The sequence below is a fragment of the Phacochoerus africanus genome, chromosome 6, assembly GCF_016906955.1.
Source record: "Phacochoerus africanus isolate WHEZ1 chromosome 6, ROS_Pafr_v1, whole genome shotgun sequence".
NCBI lineage: Eukaryota > Metazoa > Chordata > Mammalia > Artiodactyla > Suidae > Phacochoerus > Phacochoerus africanus.
The window spans coordinates 3,788,001-3,803,955 of NC_062549.1; the positions used below are offsets into that span (position 1 = coordinate 3,788,001).

The window sequence follows — 15,955 nt, forward strand, 5'->3', positions numbered from 1 at the left end:
TAAGATCTTTAAATTTACTCAGTGGAATTGTGGGTTTTTTATGACAGTCAGTCTAGGACAAGTGCAGATCTGAGGAAATCCAAGCCACAAAAAGACCGGTCCAGGTTCAGATCCTCGGAACTGAGGCCTGCCCACCGGAGGGAGGGTTTGCAAGCCCCAGGAAGGGAGGGGCCTGGCCCTCGGGCACCCTCTCCTGCCCCTGAAGTTGGCACAGAGGGAGACTTAAAAGGAAGAGACTGGAGAACTGTCACAGTGAATGGCAGTGAAACCCCTCCCTCTCTGGTAGCTCCTCTTTAAGTCCTCACCATGTAAATTTCTCAGTGCGGAGGGGAGGGGGGCTCCCAGAGGGAGTCTGAGCTCAAGCCAAAGGGAAGAGGAAAGAGGGGACAGCATTCCAGGCAGAAAAGAGCAGGAGGAAGGGCACTGCCTGTTCAGGAAATCGTAACTAACCCAGGTAGGGTTACCCGCGGGAATGCTGGGAGTGGGAGGTTGGAGGGGCAGATGGGGCCACATGGCATGGCCTTGATCAGGCCATTCTGGGGACTGCGGGCTCTGCTAGGCAAGGGGGACCTAGGGCAGGTCTGGGGGTTTCAACGGGATTTCATCCGTGGCCAGCAGTTTTTAAAGATAGTGTTTTCTCTTCCCTGAAGCCTTCCCTGGTCAACATTGTTTATGCCCATGTCTTAATTCTCTGTATCCTAGTGATGCATGATTGCCTGAAAGTGGAGAACAGTTTATTTTATTTTTTATATTTTTGCCTTTTAGGGCCACACCTGGGGCATATGGAAGTTCCCAGGTTAGGGGTCAAATCAGAGCTACAGCTGCCGGCCTGCACCACAGCCACAGCAGTGGAGGATCTGAGCAGCATCTGTGACCTACACCACAGCTCATGGCAACACTGGATCCTTAATCCACTGAGTGAGGCCAGGGATCGAACCCGCATCCTCCTCATGGATCCTAGTTGGGTTCGTTAGCCACTGAGCCACAAAGGGAACTCCTCTGGAGAACAATTCAAATGTCCATCAGTGGTTAAGAAAAATCCACTGATGGGATTGGTGGGGCATTAACGATAATATTACTGACACGGGAAGCTAGCCAGGAAGGGGTGTCCAAGAGCGCCATGGGATGTGGGGGCAGTAAGATCCCACTTACTGTTCTGGAAAGAAAATTCCAGAATAGGGAAAGGCACAGAAGGAAATGTAGAAACTGTGCATGGTGTGTGGGGGCCCAGTCTCATCACAGTAGCCATTGAGGAGATACATGTTGGCCCCCACCCCAAAGAAAAAGCACCATGTGGGAGTTGTTAAGTTTTATTTGGGGCAAAATGAGGACCACAGCCCCGGAGGCAGCATTTCAGAGAGCTCTCAGAACCTTCTCCAAAGAGGCAGGAGGAAATGTCCGTATATACGTGATTTTGGTGAAGGGGGAGGTCCATGCAGCCAGACACACATTTTGCAGAAGGTCGCTGCTAGTCTCATGAAGGTCACTGCTAGGCACCAGGAGCCAGCGTCACTGTGAAGGATGTTGGTGCTTTTCCAGATACAAGGAGATGCAAGAATTAGGCTCATAAAATCTTCTCCTGAAAATATCTAACTCTCTGGAGATCTGTCCTGCCAGTTCTCCCAGAGCACAGACGGCCTCACTCCTGGTCTCCACCTGAGCTCCTTTCGGGGGTGCTAAGGGTCGGCAGCTGCAGCGGCTCCTGATTCAATCAGTGCAGAGGCGGACAGCAAGTGCCCATCTCCAGTTCGCAAACAGTGGGGCCAGGAGTCCAGGGATGGTCTCCAAGGAGCCATGAGCTCTGGAAATTGGATGGGAATCAGTGCACACATGAGCATTTGGGGAAGAAAGGGATCTTTGCATGCATCTCATTTTCGAAGATACTGAGAGAGGCACAGACTCACCAAAGGCTCAGAAGCATGTCTGTCAGAGGAAGATGCCTTATGTTCCAGGAGGCCAACCCCTAGGATGCTAAGAGGGTTGATTTTCTTTTCTCTGCAGATGAGGATTTGATTGTGACAGTCTGTGGCTGCTATTCAGTGCCTCATAATCGGATTATTTCAGCAGAAGGATTCTTCACTGCTAATTGGCACAGGGAGAGCGCCAGAAGCCAAGGTGTCCTGCTAGAGGAAGGAGGGGGGGAATTAGAGAAGGCTTGAATACTGAGAGGTGCCTTTGGAGATGTTTAAATGGGTTTGAGAGGGAGCCTGTCACATCTGGTTGTTGTGATAATTAGATTAGGAGGCAGAGAGATGGAGAGAAGGCGTCCAGTGTAATCTGCACAGACTCTGCCAGAGCCCGGAGGTGGGTCTGAAAATAGATGGAGGGCAGAGGTGACCTCCAGAGGACCACACAGCCCGGAGCCTGAGGCAAGTGGCCCGGCCCCAGAGGACATCTGTGCCGGCGCTTCCTGCTCTCTGCATGGAGCCATCTGAGGATCAGCATCCCTGGTGTGCTCGTTTGAACGTGCAGGTTCTCAGGTTCTGCCCCTGCACATTCCAGGGCAGTAGACCTGGGTTTGGCCCCAGGGCTCTCTATTTTAAACACGTTCCTGGCTTGCTCAGTTCAGTCGTCCCCCACCTAGTTTAACGTCAGAATTTGAGGGCCCTGGCCGTCGGGTCCGGACACTCACCCAGGATCTCATCATAAGCACAGCAAGTGCCACGCTGTGCCATGCCCTTTACATGTGATATTTCTCATTTAGCCTTCCTGGGCAGCCCTGCCGTGGGCAGATAAGTGTACAGAGGTTCTTCGTGGACCAGAGACATGGCCAAGGTCACGTAGCTAGGGAGCGATGCAATACACAGGAGACGGCAGTGCTGCCCCCAGGACCTCACAGGTTACAGGTGTCCGAGCTTCCTAACACGGTCCACAGAGGCCCCCACCCAGACACCTTTGGTGTCTGATGTTCTCCCAGCGGATCTCCGCCCACCCAGGGTCTCAGCTCTTGACTCCAACTTCAACCCCCTCCTGCATCGTCACCTCGTTACCCACGGAGCAGCTCGAGTTAGGAAAAGAAAACCTCAAAGTCGTTTCCAGTTCATTGCTCTCGCCATTACATCATGCAAGTTTCCATCAAGAGCGGGGGTTTTTTTTGTTTGTTTGTTTGTTTTTCGTCTTTTGTCTTTCTAGGGCTGAACCCACGGCATATGGAGGTTCCCAGGCCAGGGGTCTAATCAGAGCTCTATCCGCTGACCTACACCACAGCCACAGCCACGCCAGATCTAAGCCGCGTCTGCAACCTACACCACAGCTCACGGCAACGCCGGGATCCTTAACCCACTGAGTGAGGCCGGGGATGGAACCCATGTCCTCATGGATGCTAGTCAGGTTCTTTATTCTCTGAGCCATGACAGGAACTCCTCCACCAATAGCGTTTTGAGCCACGCCATGTGCTCTTGGAAAACTGCCTTCTCATCTAAGATCGCCGCTTCCTGACCTAACCAAGTGTATCTTAATTCAGCACTGAGATGGCTAAGGTTGTTTCCAGGGCTGACATTTAGGAGTTCCAGATCCAGTGTTTCATTGTGGCCAGGTGCTATAATAATAGCAATAGCTAATAATTTAAAATTATTTTTAATAATGGGCAAAAGACCTTAGAAGGTATTTTTTTCCAAGGAAGATACACAGATGGCTAACAGGCACGTGAAAAAAAACGCTCAGCACTACAAACCATCAGAGAAATGCAAATCAAAACTACAATGAGGGAGTTCCCGTCGTGGCTCAGTGGTTAACCAGCCAGTCAGAATGGCCATCATTAAAAATTCTACAAATAGGAGTTCCCGTCGTGGCGCAGTGGTTAACGAATCCGACTGGGAACCATGAGGTTGCGGGTTCGGTCCCTGCCCTTGCTCAGTGGGTTAACGATCCGGCGTTGCCCTGAGCTGTGGTGTAGGTTGCAGACGCGGCTCGGATCCCACGTTGCTGTGGCTCTGGCGTAGGCCGGTGGCTGCAGCTACGATTAGACCCCTAGCCTGGGAACCTCCATATGCCGCGGGAGCGGCCCAAGAAATAGCAACAACAACAAAAAGACAAAAAGACAGAAAAAAAAATTTCTACAAATAGCAAATGGTGGTGAGGATGTGGAAAAAAAGGGAACCCTCCCACATTGTTGGTAGGATTTTAAATGATGTAGCCACTGTGGAAAACTGTATGGAGGTTTCTCAAAAAACTAAAAATAGAACTACCATATGATCCAGCAATTCCATTGTTGCGTAAATACCCGAAGAAAACAAAAACCAACTCAAAAAGATACATGCACCCTCCCATGTTCAGAGTGGCATTACTTACAGTCGCCAAGATACGGAAGCAAGCTCAGTGTCCATCAAGAGAAGAACATGTAAGGAAGAAGTGATGTTTACAGATAATGGGATATTAACCAACCATAAAAAGAATGAAATTCTGCCATTTGCAACCACTTGGATGGATCCAGAGAGTATTCTGCCTAGTGAAACAAGTCGGACAGAAAAGCAAATACTCCGTTATCACTTATATGTGGAATCTAAAAAATAAAACAAATGTATATAACAGGACAAACAGGGAACTCCACTCAATATTCCCTGATAACCTATATGGGAAATGAATCCAAAAAAGAACGGGTTATGCATAACTGAATCACTTTGCTGTACAGCAGAAATTAATGCAACATTGTAAATCAACTATACTTCAATATAATTTTTAAAAATAAAAAAAAGCAGACTCACAGATCTAGAGAACAAACTAGTGGTTACCAGTGGGGCGAGGAAAGGGGGGAGGGGCAACATGGGGTGGGGGTCGGGGAGAGGGAAAGGGTTATTATGGGATTATAGAAAATCATGTGTGTGAATTTCTTTTCTTTTTCTTTTCTTTTTTTTCTTTTTTTTTTCTTTTTTTTTTTTTTTTTTTTTGCTGTACTCTCAGCATGCAGACAAAGCCACAGCAGTGGCTTAGGACATCTCCAGATTCCTAACCCACTGCACCACCAGGGAACTCCATGGGCTTGAAGCTTTGAAAACTGTAAAGCACTACAGAATTTAAGAATCGGGAGTTCCCGTCGTGGCGCAGTGGTTAACGATTCCGACTAGGAACCATGAGGTTGCGGGTTTGATCCCTGCCCTTGCTCTGTGGGTTGAGGATTCGGCATTGCTGTGCGCTGTGGTGTAGGTCGCAGACGCGGCTCGGAGCCTGCATTGCTTTGGCTCTGGCGTAGGCTGGCGGCTACAGCTCCAATTAGACCCCTAGCCTGGGAACATCCCATATGCCGCGGGAGCGGCCCAAGAAATGGAAAAAAAAAAAAAAAGAATTTAAGAATCTTTTATTCAATAAAAAATTCTCATGCTAAAAAAAAATTATCAGCATAGATTTACACATCACACTCTATATTTTAATATAAAAATTTAAATCTCTAAGAAAAAGCAAACAAACAAAAAAACACCAAAATACAAACAGAACCCAGAAATAGACTCAGACACAGAACACAAACCAGTAGATACAATAGGGGAATGGAATTAAGAAACACAACCTGCTGTGTATAAAATAAACAAACAACCAGGACATATTGCATAGCACAGGGAAATGTCGCCATTACTTTGTAATAACTTTGGAGTATAATCTATAAAAATACTGAATCATCGTGTTAGACATCTGAAAGGAATATAACGTTGTAAATCATTTATACATCAATCAAAAACATTTAAAATATTTTCAACAATTCAAAATTTTTGCTAAACTATGTACAGCACAGTTGAGATGTTAGAGGGTACTCTTAGAACACCCCTTCTCTTTCACCATGTGCGAGATGCATGGTGACTGGTTCAGAATCGACTCCTAGGGGTGAAACCACATTTGAAAATAAAGTAGGCTGAGCCATCTATTATTTCAACCTTGAGCCCTCAGGGTCCCAGCAGGAAGCAGATGGCATGCTTAATTTCTGTAAATCACGGGTCTATTGCAATGTAATGTACATTTCATGATATACACCCTTCTAAAGTGTAGAATTCAGTGGTTTTTAGGGTTTTGTTCACGGAGTTGTCCAATCATCACTGCCACTTCATTTTACTTTTGTGTGTGCATATTTGCTTTTTTTTTTTTATTGTGGTCAAATATCCATAATATAAAATTGCCATTTTAACTCTCTTTACTTGTACAATTCAGGGCCATCCAGGACATCAGTGCTGTTGGGCAGCCATCACCTCTCCATTTCCAGAACTTTTCATCACCCCATGTACTTAAAACTCGGAACCCATTCAATAGCAATTTCCCATTTCCTCCTCCCGCTCGGCCCTAATAATACAGTTCTATCCTCTGTCTCTATGATTTTGGCTAGTCTAGGTATCCCATATAAGCACCATCAGACAGTATTTGTCCTTTTTGTTTTGATTTTAAGTTCTTTTGGTGTGCCATTTCTGTTTTTTTTTTTTTAATTTTTTATTACAGTTGACTCACAATGTTCTGTCCAATTTCTGCTGTACAGCAAAGTGACCCAGTTATACACACACACACATGCATACATTAGTTTTCTCATATTCTCTTCCATCATGGTCTATCCAAAGAGACTGGCTATAGTTCCCTGTGCTGTGCAGCAGGACCTCATTGCTTATTTACTCTAAACATAATAGTCTGTATCTACGAACCCCAAACTCCCCATCCATCCCACTCCCTCCCCCTCAGCAACCACAAGTCTGTTCTCTATGTCCATGAGTTTGTTTTTGTTCTGCTATTTACTTTTAGAATATTTTCATCCAAAAGAAATCCAATGCTCATTAGCAATGGCTTCCCCCTTTCCCCTGCCCCCAGCCCCTGGCAAGCACTCTGTGTATTGACTCATCTGGATATTTCATAAAAATAGAATAGTATCATATATGGTCTTTCACGACAGACTTCTTCACTCAGCATGGTGCTTGTAAGTTTCATCTATGTCACACCACATATCAGACCCTAGGTCTTCCTATGGCCAGTACTCCATTGTACGGGTATATTCACTTCATCAGGTGATGGACATTTGGGGTGTTTTGGTCTTTATGAGTAATGCTGCTGTGAACATGCATGTACAAGTTTCTGCGTGTACAAGGACAGCTGTATGTTTTCACAGACAACATCTGGTTCATGATGGGGGACCTCAGGTTTGTGGGACTTCAGGGCTTCTCTAAGGAAATAAAACTCAAAACGCCTCTGGCCGAGACAAGAAGTGCCAGACCCTTATCAGCCCACCTGTCTCACCGTACTTGTTACAATGTGCCTAAGGACTCCCCACCCCCACCCCAGCAACTTGGCCCACGCCTTCCTGCCCCCTACCAGGAAAGGGATGTGGCCCACTCCTCACCTCCTCCCCTTGATAAACCTGGCCTACTCCTTCCCACCCCCAACTAGAAAAGGGATATGTAGCCCACTCCTTACCCGGCCCCTTTGGAGGCAACATGTGCCCCCAACCAACCAGCAGGTGTATCCAAAGACCCCATCCTTCCCCAACCAACTGGCAGCTCAACAGGTGTGTGGCAAGACTCCTCCTCACACTCCTGCCTTTGGGCTAAAAAAGCAGACACGACCATGTGCCCAGAGTCGGCTCTTCCTGATTATCAGGAACTCAGCCCACTATGGTAACAGTGTCGCCTCAGTAAACTTGTCTTTTCTTCACCTTGGTTTAAACCCAGAAAATTCTTTTTCCACCCACAACAAGGTTGCCTAGTAATTTGGTGGGTTGTGGTCAAGCATTGACCATCTTGACCACAGATGAATGGGACAGAAAGAGGATGGCACAGCTTCACTCCAAGTTCTTCAGCGTTTGTGCTGTGATTCTTCTGTGAGGCCTGCCCAGGGTTCCACAAAGCATCTGATCTACTGGAGACTTAAAACCCCATCAGATTTGCTGGCTGCATAGCCTGAGGGCCAGAGAAGCTTGTGTGACAGCTTTGACCTGATCCAGTGCCTTTTCTTCCTCTGGTTTTGAATCAACACAAGCAGCCTTCGCATTGTTTGGGAAATAGGTCAGAGTCACTTGACCAAAGGAAGCGTATGTCGCCTCTGAGATCCGGAGAGACCCACTAGGCATTGTGCCTATTTTGTAGTGGTCGCAAGGACCAGACACGGCAGCCTGTAGTTCACCGTGGAAGGAGTGTACCAACAACTCCGAGACCACTGGACCCCTAGACAGGTCACTGAATCTTCTTGGAATTTAAGACTCTGTTGCTCAGTAATTTGGAATGGGCTCAGCGGGGCAGTTCTTCTGCTGGTTTGTCCTGAGTTCTCTCTTGCCATTGTGTCATCTGGAGCAGGATAGCCTCAGCTGGCTTCACCCATGGGTCTGGCAGTCAGTGTTGGCTCTTGGCTGAGCATCATCTCCACCTGGTCTCTGGTTCTCAGGAAAAGTGGCCCAAGCTTCCTTGTATGGTGGTATCAGGGTTCTGAGAGAGAGAAGGAGTTTAAGGCCTCTTCAGGCCCAGGCTCAGAGTTCCCACAATTTTACTTTTGCCACATTCTATAGATCAAAGTAAGTCACAAGCCGGCTCAGACTCTGGGGGCTGAGGGCGGAGGGGTGGGTGGAGAAATAGACACTATCTATTGATGGGAAGAACAACAAAGACACACTGTAAACAGGCACGGATACAGGGAGGGGAGGAATTTGCAAGGCTATTGCTTGCAACCTCCCACGGAATTCATCGATGCACAAAATTCAGGTCAGCCTCTGGGGCACAGAATAAGCCCAGGAAGTGGGTGATATCCAGTACAACACTTGAAGGAAAGCTATGAGAATGCAAGCAAGAAGGATGCTTTCACAGAGGTAACCTTGAATTTTCCCCAAGTTATTTATAAAGAACAGCATTTGAAGTACCTCAGTTACTCAGGGGTCATTAACCTCCAATGGCTTGTGCTCACCGAGATACACTGAAGAGTTGGCATCATATTTGAGACCAGCTCTTCTAGACAACAGGGAATATCTGAGAAAGTGCAAGAGAAGATGACTTTTTCTGGCATTCCTGTGAAATGCTCTGTTCTGGACAAATACTATTTCTGGAATTTAGATCTATCAGTTTACATGAGAGTTTAGTGATATAAGAAAATGTTAGATCATTTAATCTCCTGCATAAATCTCTCTCTCTCTCTTTTTGCTTTTTAGGGCTGCACCTGAGACATATGGAAGTCCCAGGCTAGGGGTCAGAACAGAGGAACTTCAGCTGCCAACCACAGCCACAGGCACGGCAATGCAGGATCCAAGCCGCATCAACTCCAGATCATTAACCCACTGAGCAAGGCCAGGGATCAAACCCACATCCTCATGGATAATAGTCAGATTCATTACTGCTGAGCCGCAATGGGAACTCCCACCAGTATATATTCTCTAATATCTGTAAATATTCTCTTGGTTTTTCTTTCACTATAGGAATTAAGAAATGATGTGTTGCCATAGAAAACAAACTTATGGTTCCCACAGGGGGAAAGAGGGGAGGATAAATTAGGAGCTTGGGATTAATAGATACACACTATTATATGTAATATAAACAGCGAGGTCATATTGTACAGCACAGGGAACTATATTCAAGGTCTTGTAATAACCTGTAAGGGAAAATAATCCAGAAGAGAATATATATATATGTATATAAAACTTTGCTGTACACCTGAAGTAACACAATATTGTAAATCAAGTACACTTCAATTTTTAGAAAAACAAATGATGTGTTAAACATAGACATACACTACTACAAATTACTGTCTCAGAGCGATTGCTATCTACTAAAACATGTAAATGATTCTGAATCGTCACAACACTTGTGAAACATGCAGGAACACTGCAGGGCTATTGGTCCTGTGTGATGTGGCCCCTGTTCATGGATGAGACATTATTGATCACACACAGTTCCCTTGACACCCCCTTGCCATGTGCCATGGACTAGAGAGCATGGATTTTGAGTTAGGAAGCCCGGCGCTTTTGCTTTTTTGTTTGCTTATTTATTTGAGCAATCATTCCAAAAAAATTTCAGGACAATTCCACCACTGAGATGCTTCTTCTAATGTGTGAATTCCAAGATACAACATTTTATTTTGCCTTTTACTGTAATTCATTCATTGGACTCAAATTTATTTTTGTACCTACTCTGCCACTGAGCTCTTTGAGGCATCAGAGAGATAGAAGTAAATAAAATCAATAAAAAGTTCCTGCCCCCAAGGAGCTTGGACTTAATTGCAATACAAAGGACTTTGTTAATGGGAAGGGTGTCCTTGGAATAACCTCAGTGGCACGTGACTAGACATCTGAACAGCAGTAGCTTAGATGTGAAGACCCTTATGAGTCACTTAACAGGAAACCCAGAAGCAAGCAGCCCCGGTACTGATTCTGATGTTCAAAGGATGTCACTGAACTCAAGCTTCTTTGGTCCTTGCTCTCTGCCATCCCTGTGTAGTGATGTCTTCCCTCATGATTGCAAGATGGCTGCTGCAGCTCCAAGGAACCCGTCTTCATGCCATAGTAACCAAGGGAAGACTCCAAAGGGGTGCTGCTGAAGGGGGTCTTGTCTTTGGCTTGTCAAAGGGAGTCAGGCTTTGGAGGAAAACCTTTCTTAGAAGTTGAATCGGGCTCTTTCAGGTCTCAGTGGCCAGAAGTGGGCCACACGCCCCCTGCTACATCACTGACCTACATCTCCGTCACTTCCTTAGACCAATAGTGATTCATATCTGAGCTGATGGACACACTGCTGCTAAAAACAACCTGAAGTCTGTCAGCCAGGAATAGGAGGGGTAGCTTCTAATGTGGTAACCTTATCTTTACCTTACTCACATTCTCGGCTTAAACTTTACCATTTTGAAATTTTGTGGACATTATTTTATGACATTTAATCTGAATCTGGAGATGTTTGAGTCCTGCTTCATGTTTTACCTTCTTTTGTATGTGATTTATTTTTCTTCCCAAGCCTTATTTTTTAACTTTTGAATTCAACATATCAACTAAGAAAAGCCATGGAGTTGAAGAATTTGGAAATTCCCTGAGTTATAGGTTCATAATGTGTGACTGGGTCACTTTGCTGTATAGTAGAAAATTGACAGAACACTGTAAACCAACTATAGTGGAAAAAATAAAAATCATTAAAAAACAAACAAAAAACAAACAAAACTCAACTGGATGATAAAAAAAAAAAAACCCACTACATTTATATCATTCTGGTTGTGAATCTATGAGAATGTGATAAAAATTCTCTGGGTCTTAATTTCAATAAATATCTCTATAAACACTAAAAAAATTCATACGTCATTTCCATATTTCAGAGAAGTCTCCTAATATTTTACCTTTAAATATGTCTTCTGTACCTTTGTTGGATTTCTTCAGAGCCACCAATTATACTTAGTTTGGCTTGTTTTGGACCTACATATGTATCAGCTCATCTTTAATTGCTTTAATATTTCCCCCCTTCATCAGAAATCACTACATAAAACCCATCCTCTAGTTTTCTAGTTCAATAGTCAATCATGTTTATTTTGCTTAGTAAATTTATTAGTTCTATAATGTCATTGTAACAAATCTCCCATATACTTGAAGAATAAAATGGATTCATAATTTTAAAATCTCTGAATGTAAAAGGGGGAAGATAAAGATAATTCCAGGAGTTCTTCCATAGAGATACAGCTGTTGACATATATTCAAATGTTACAGATTTAAGCAGCTGAATATTTTACCAGCCCAAATCAGCTCTGTAATCTTCAACTGTCTTTCTAAACCTACTTCCCATACTTTCCCACTCTGCCCGTGTTCCAGTAGGCTACCCTCTATGGGCATAGCAAATATGCTCCCCAGACCTTTCCTTCCAGTTGCATTCAACCAAGAAAGACACTGGCAGGAGATTAGAAGGGAGCAGAGGGAGGTCAGGGTATTTGTTACCAAGGCTCTCTCCTGTGGACCAGCAGGGCAGTAGTTGGGGTCCTCTCCCTTCATCACAGCTCCCAACAGGCAGCCTTTTTCTACAGCTCCTGTTCTTGTTGGCTTCCAGCCTCAGCTTCTTCCCTGCATCCCCTCCACCCCAGGGTCCTGATGACCTCTGCTGTTGTCTGTGCCACTGTGCTCACCATCCCATGCTGGTCTTTTCTAGGGCCTCCCTCAGCTTCATTAATAGGCTACTTGCTCAGTTACTTTCATTTGCCCTTTTTGAGGATGTCATCTGTTTCCTATTTTACCTCAACGGTAATAATCTATAAGCATAAAATCTTTTAGCAATTAAAGTTTCTATTCCTCAAGAAACACACTAAAGCCTTGATGTCCAAATGTCTAGAAAAAAAAAAAAAACTGTTGTGTTTGTTTTCTTTGTGTGCTTATTTTTGCAGCCTCCCCTTCCATAGTGTTCTTGGGTGGCTTACATGACATTTCATTTTGATTATCTCTGAATGGCTCAATCCTTTCTGTTTTCTCTGATTTAGTGAGAATACTTCTTGACTCACTGCTCGTTGTATGTGATTTTTCTCTAATAGCTACAGTTGGAAGACAGGTTCTGTCTACACCTCTGAACTAGGGAATTGCTAGAGGTTAGTTGAGATGGACTTGGGGTTAATAGTAGAAAAAAGGGTTCAGCATCATCTTTGAGGATTTGATTAAATGTCCAGTGGCAGGCTTTACTCCACCTGTTTGGAGGTAGTAACTCATCTACGGGGGTTATCTTTGGGCTTCAAATTTTCCTCTCAGTGTAGCTTCGCTATCCTCATTTCCCAGAGAGAGACAAGAGCGAGCCACCTTGAGGGCAGATGGACAAAAAATATCTGATACTCTTCCCACTGCAGATAGGGTCTATTTCCCCTCTCCTTGAATCCAGACCATCCTGGGACTAATTTTACCAATAGAGTACACAGGACATAATTCAATGTTTGCTCTGGGACTGCCCTTTAAGACAGGCAACTTCTGCCTTGTTCTCCTGGAAGACAGCCATCATAGAAGAAGAGCAACTATCCTGAGATCACCAAGCTATGAGAAGCCCAGGCCACATGGAGAAGCCCTGGCCGATGACACATCCCGTAAAGACAGAGGGTCCAAAGAGATGGTGAACTTTGCATGAAGAGACCTACTCAGAAGTGGGTCCTCCAACCCCAGCTGCACCCCTGGATAAAAGTCTCCAGGCCAGCCCTTTCTGAATCTCTGACCTACAAAACTGGGAGCAAAATAGAATGGTTCTTTGAAATCACCAAATTTTGGGGGTAGTTTGTGATGCAACAGTAGATAACCAGAACAACCTCCATCAACAGTTCTGCCCCAGTGATGGTTTTCTAGTACGCTTCTGTCAGATGAGAAGAAAGAGAAGACTCTCCATTCGGTTTGGTTTCTCTCCAGATTGGGGGGCTGATTCTGCTTTGTGGGTGAGGGTGGGATTAGAAGTGGTGCCATGTTGGCGTTCTCTTTGTAGAAGGCCTAGAGAGGGGATGGCAGGAAGTTATGGCTTGGAAATTGGATGAGTGTGGTGGGAACAGGTACTAAAAGGAAAGCAGAAAGATCTTTTATTTACTCCTTTCTTAGTTGGGCAACATTTCTGGGCCGCTTGTCATGTTTTCGTCAGTGTACTAAGCATGGGGATGGCCAGATGAACAATGAAGAGTGTATGCCCTTCAGGAGTTTGCAGATGAAGGAGCACACAGACTCAGACACCAACGCCTGGAGTGTCGCGTGATAAGTGCTTTTTGTGGAGATGCAGAGAAGAGGGCTCCTATCAGTGCTTCCTTTGAACATTGAATTGAATCCAGGAGGCAGTGCATACATTTGACATCTTGTCTCAGAAATGCAAAGGTGGTTGAATACCAGGACAACCACTAACGCAATTCAATACCCTAATATATTTAAGGAAGGAAAGATACAGTTATATCACTGGGCATGGGGAAAAAGTATTAAGTTCAACACCTATTTATGATAACTCATAGAAAAAAGAGAGATACGAGGGAGCCTCCTTAATTGATTGGGAGAAGAAATGCATTATAATCAGAAGGAAGGTACTGCAGAATCAGGGAAAAAGGCTCTGGGAACTACAGGTTGGACTAGGGCACGGGTAGAGAGAAAGGTGATCATAGGCTGTGGCCCGTATGCCAAGGGTAAAGGGTTCTATTCAGTGATGTGCTAGAACACTGGCTTTCAAAACAATTCACTGATTTGCAGTACTTTCAGTTTTTTTTCCCTAGAGGAAATAGTCCCACCATGGTCAATCTCAAGCTAACAACAGCTTTAACAACTGGCTTGTGAAATTCCGGAGTGTTAGCAATGGACTCCAGGAAGACAATATGAACAGAATCCAGCACATCACTGGGCCAAATGAAGGATCTGAGTGACAGAAAGCAACATGTATTTTCCAGCACCAACGTATAACTGTTTAGGAGCCCACTGCGATACTCTGGATGAAAGATTCTTAGTTTAGTGATACATACATAATTAAACATTAAAATAAATATTATTAAGGGTTACTAAAATATAAAATATGATATGTTAAATATAATATCTATATTTTAAGAGGACAGTTAAGAGGCTTTGATGGCAGCTTAGATGTAATGAGCATAGAAAAGAGGCCAGAGATAAGCAGAGAATTTGGACATATAATTTAAAGATCACATCATGAAGGACGTTGCATGTACATCAAAGGATGTTGTCTTCAGTAAACAATAGAACCACTGAAAGATTTAAGCAGAGGAAGGAGATGATATGTGGTTTTATCGAGAAGACAAATGATACATCTCAGAAAATACTTCCGTAAAAAGGCTCTTGACATAGGTCAATATTATAATAGGTTAGGGTAACTGGCTTTAACTTTTTAAAAATAAATTTGAGATGGTGACATCTTATCTCAGAAATGCAAAGATGATGTAATACCAGGCCATTCACTAAGGCAATTCAACACCCACCTTAACATATTTAAGGAAGAAAAGATATGGTTATATCACTTGGCATGGGAAAAAAGTATTAAGTTTAATACCTATTTATGATAACTCATAGAAAAAAAATAGAAATAAAAGGGGGACTCCTTAATTGATTACAGAGTATTTTTAAAAATTATAGTAAGCATCATACTTAGAATAAACTGTTAGAAGCATTTCCCTTATATTGAAAATAGGACCCAATACTTCCTATCAGCATGTCTATTTAACATTTTACTAGGGTTCCTACTTAGCAGAGTAAGACAAGAAGAATAAAAAATGGGAGAGATAAGAATTATATGAGAGGAGAGAAAATTGCAAAGTACAAAGGAAGAGACAAATTTTCCCTTGTTTACGAAGAAGTGAATAAGGTTGTCTACATAGAGAGTCTGGGAGAACTCTTAGAGAAACATAGAACACAGCACTAATCAAAAGGATCCTGGATATACATGAACCCACATGAATCAATGGCACAGCTATAACTACTCAGACATTGTAACGGCAAAACAGACGTAGTTTTTGTTAGATTTTTCCAAGGCATCTAATCAAATAGGTTTTGGAAAAATCTAACAAAATATGCAAGGCCATCACATGGGAAATTTTGACATATTATGAAAGGATGTAACAGGAGGCAGGATAAATGGTGATATATACTATGTCCATGGAAAAGTAGATTCACTATAAGATTCTGATCATGCCTAAATCAATCTAAAATTTTAGCTCTAAAAAGCCTAAATGTTTTTCTCTTGGAACTTAAGCTTATTCTACAATACATATATATAGAAGAAAAAAGGGCCAAAATTTTCAGGTATTAAATCTTATTACAAAGATATGGCTATTAAGACATTGTATTATGAGCATACAGATAGGAAAAGAGACTAGCAATACATAAACAATTAAGTGAGACTAAAGGTAGGTGCTTAGAAGAGTAACTTTATGTGAGACTTGGACTTAGATGGTCAGTCTATCTATATTTATCTATCTATCCACCTGTCCCCACCCATCTATCATCCATCCATCTACCCATCCATCTCCATAGCATACTTAGTAAATCTTTCCGTTGTCTCCATTGATTGTGTCCACTGCCTCTGCCTCTGCCCCCAGCTCCTGGGGTCAC

General features: G+C 43.7%; 1 long non-coding RNA gene across 1 annotated transcript in view; it reads right to left on the bottom strand.

The window, feature by feature from the left end:
* Positions 1 to 1,432: 1,432 nt before the first annotated feature.
* LOC125128751 (uncharacterized) overlaps positions 1,433 to 15,955 on the bottom strand; it is a 31,098-nt gene continuing 16,575 nt past the window's right edge. Inside the window, exons 2-3 of the long non-coding RNA XR_007135301.1 lie at positions 1,905 to 2,120; positions 1,433 to 1,801 (exon numbers count right to left, since the gene is read on the bottom strand). This is a non-coding gene — a long non-coding RNA (uncharacterized LOC125128751). The remainder of the gene's footprint in view (positions 1,802 to 1,904; positions 2,121 to 15,955) is intronic.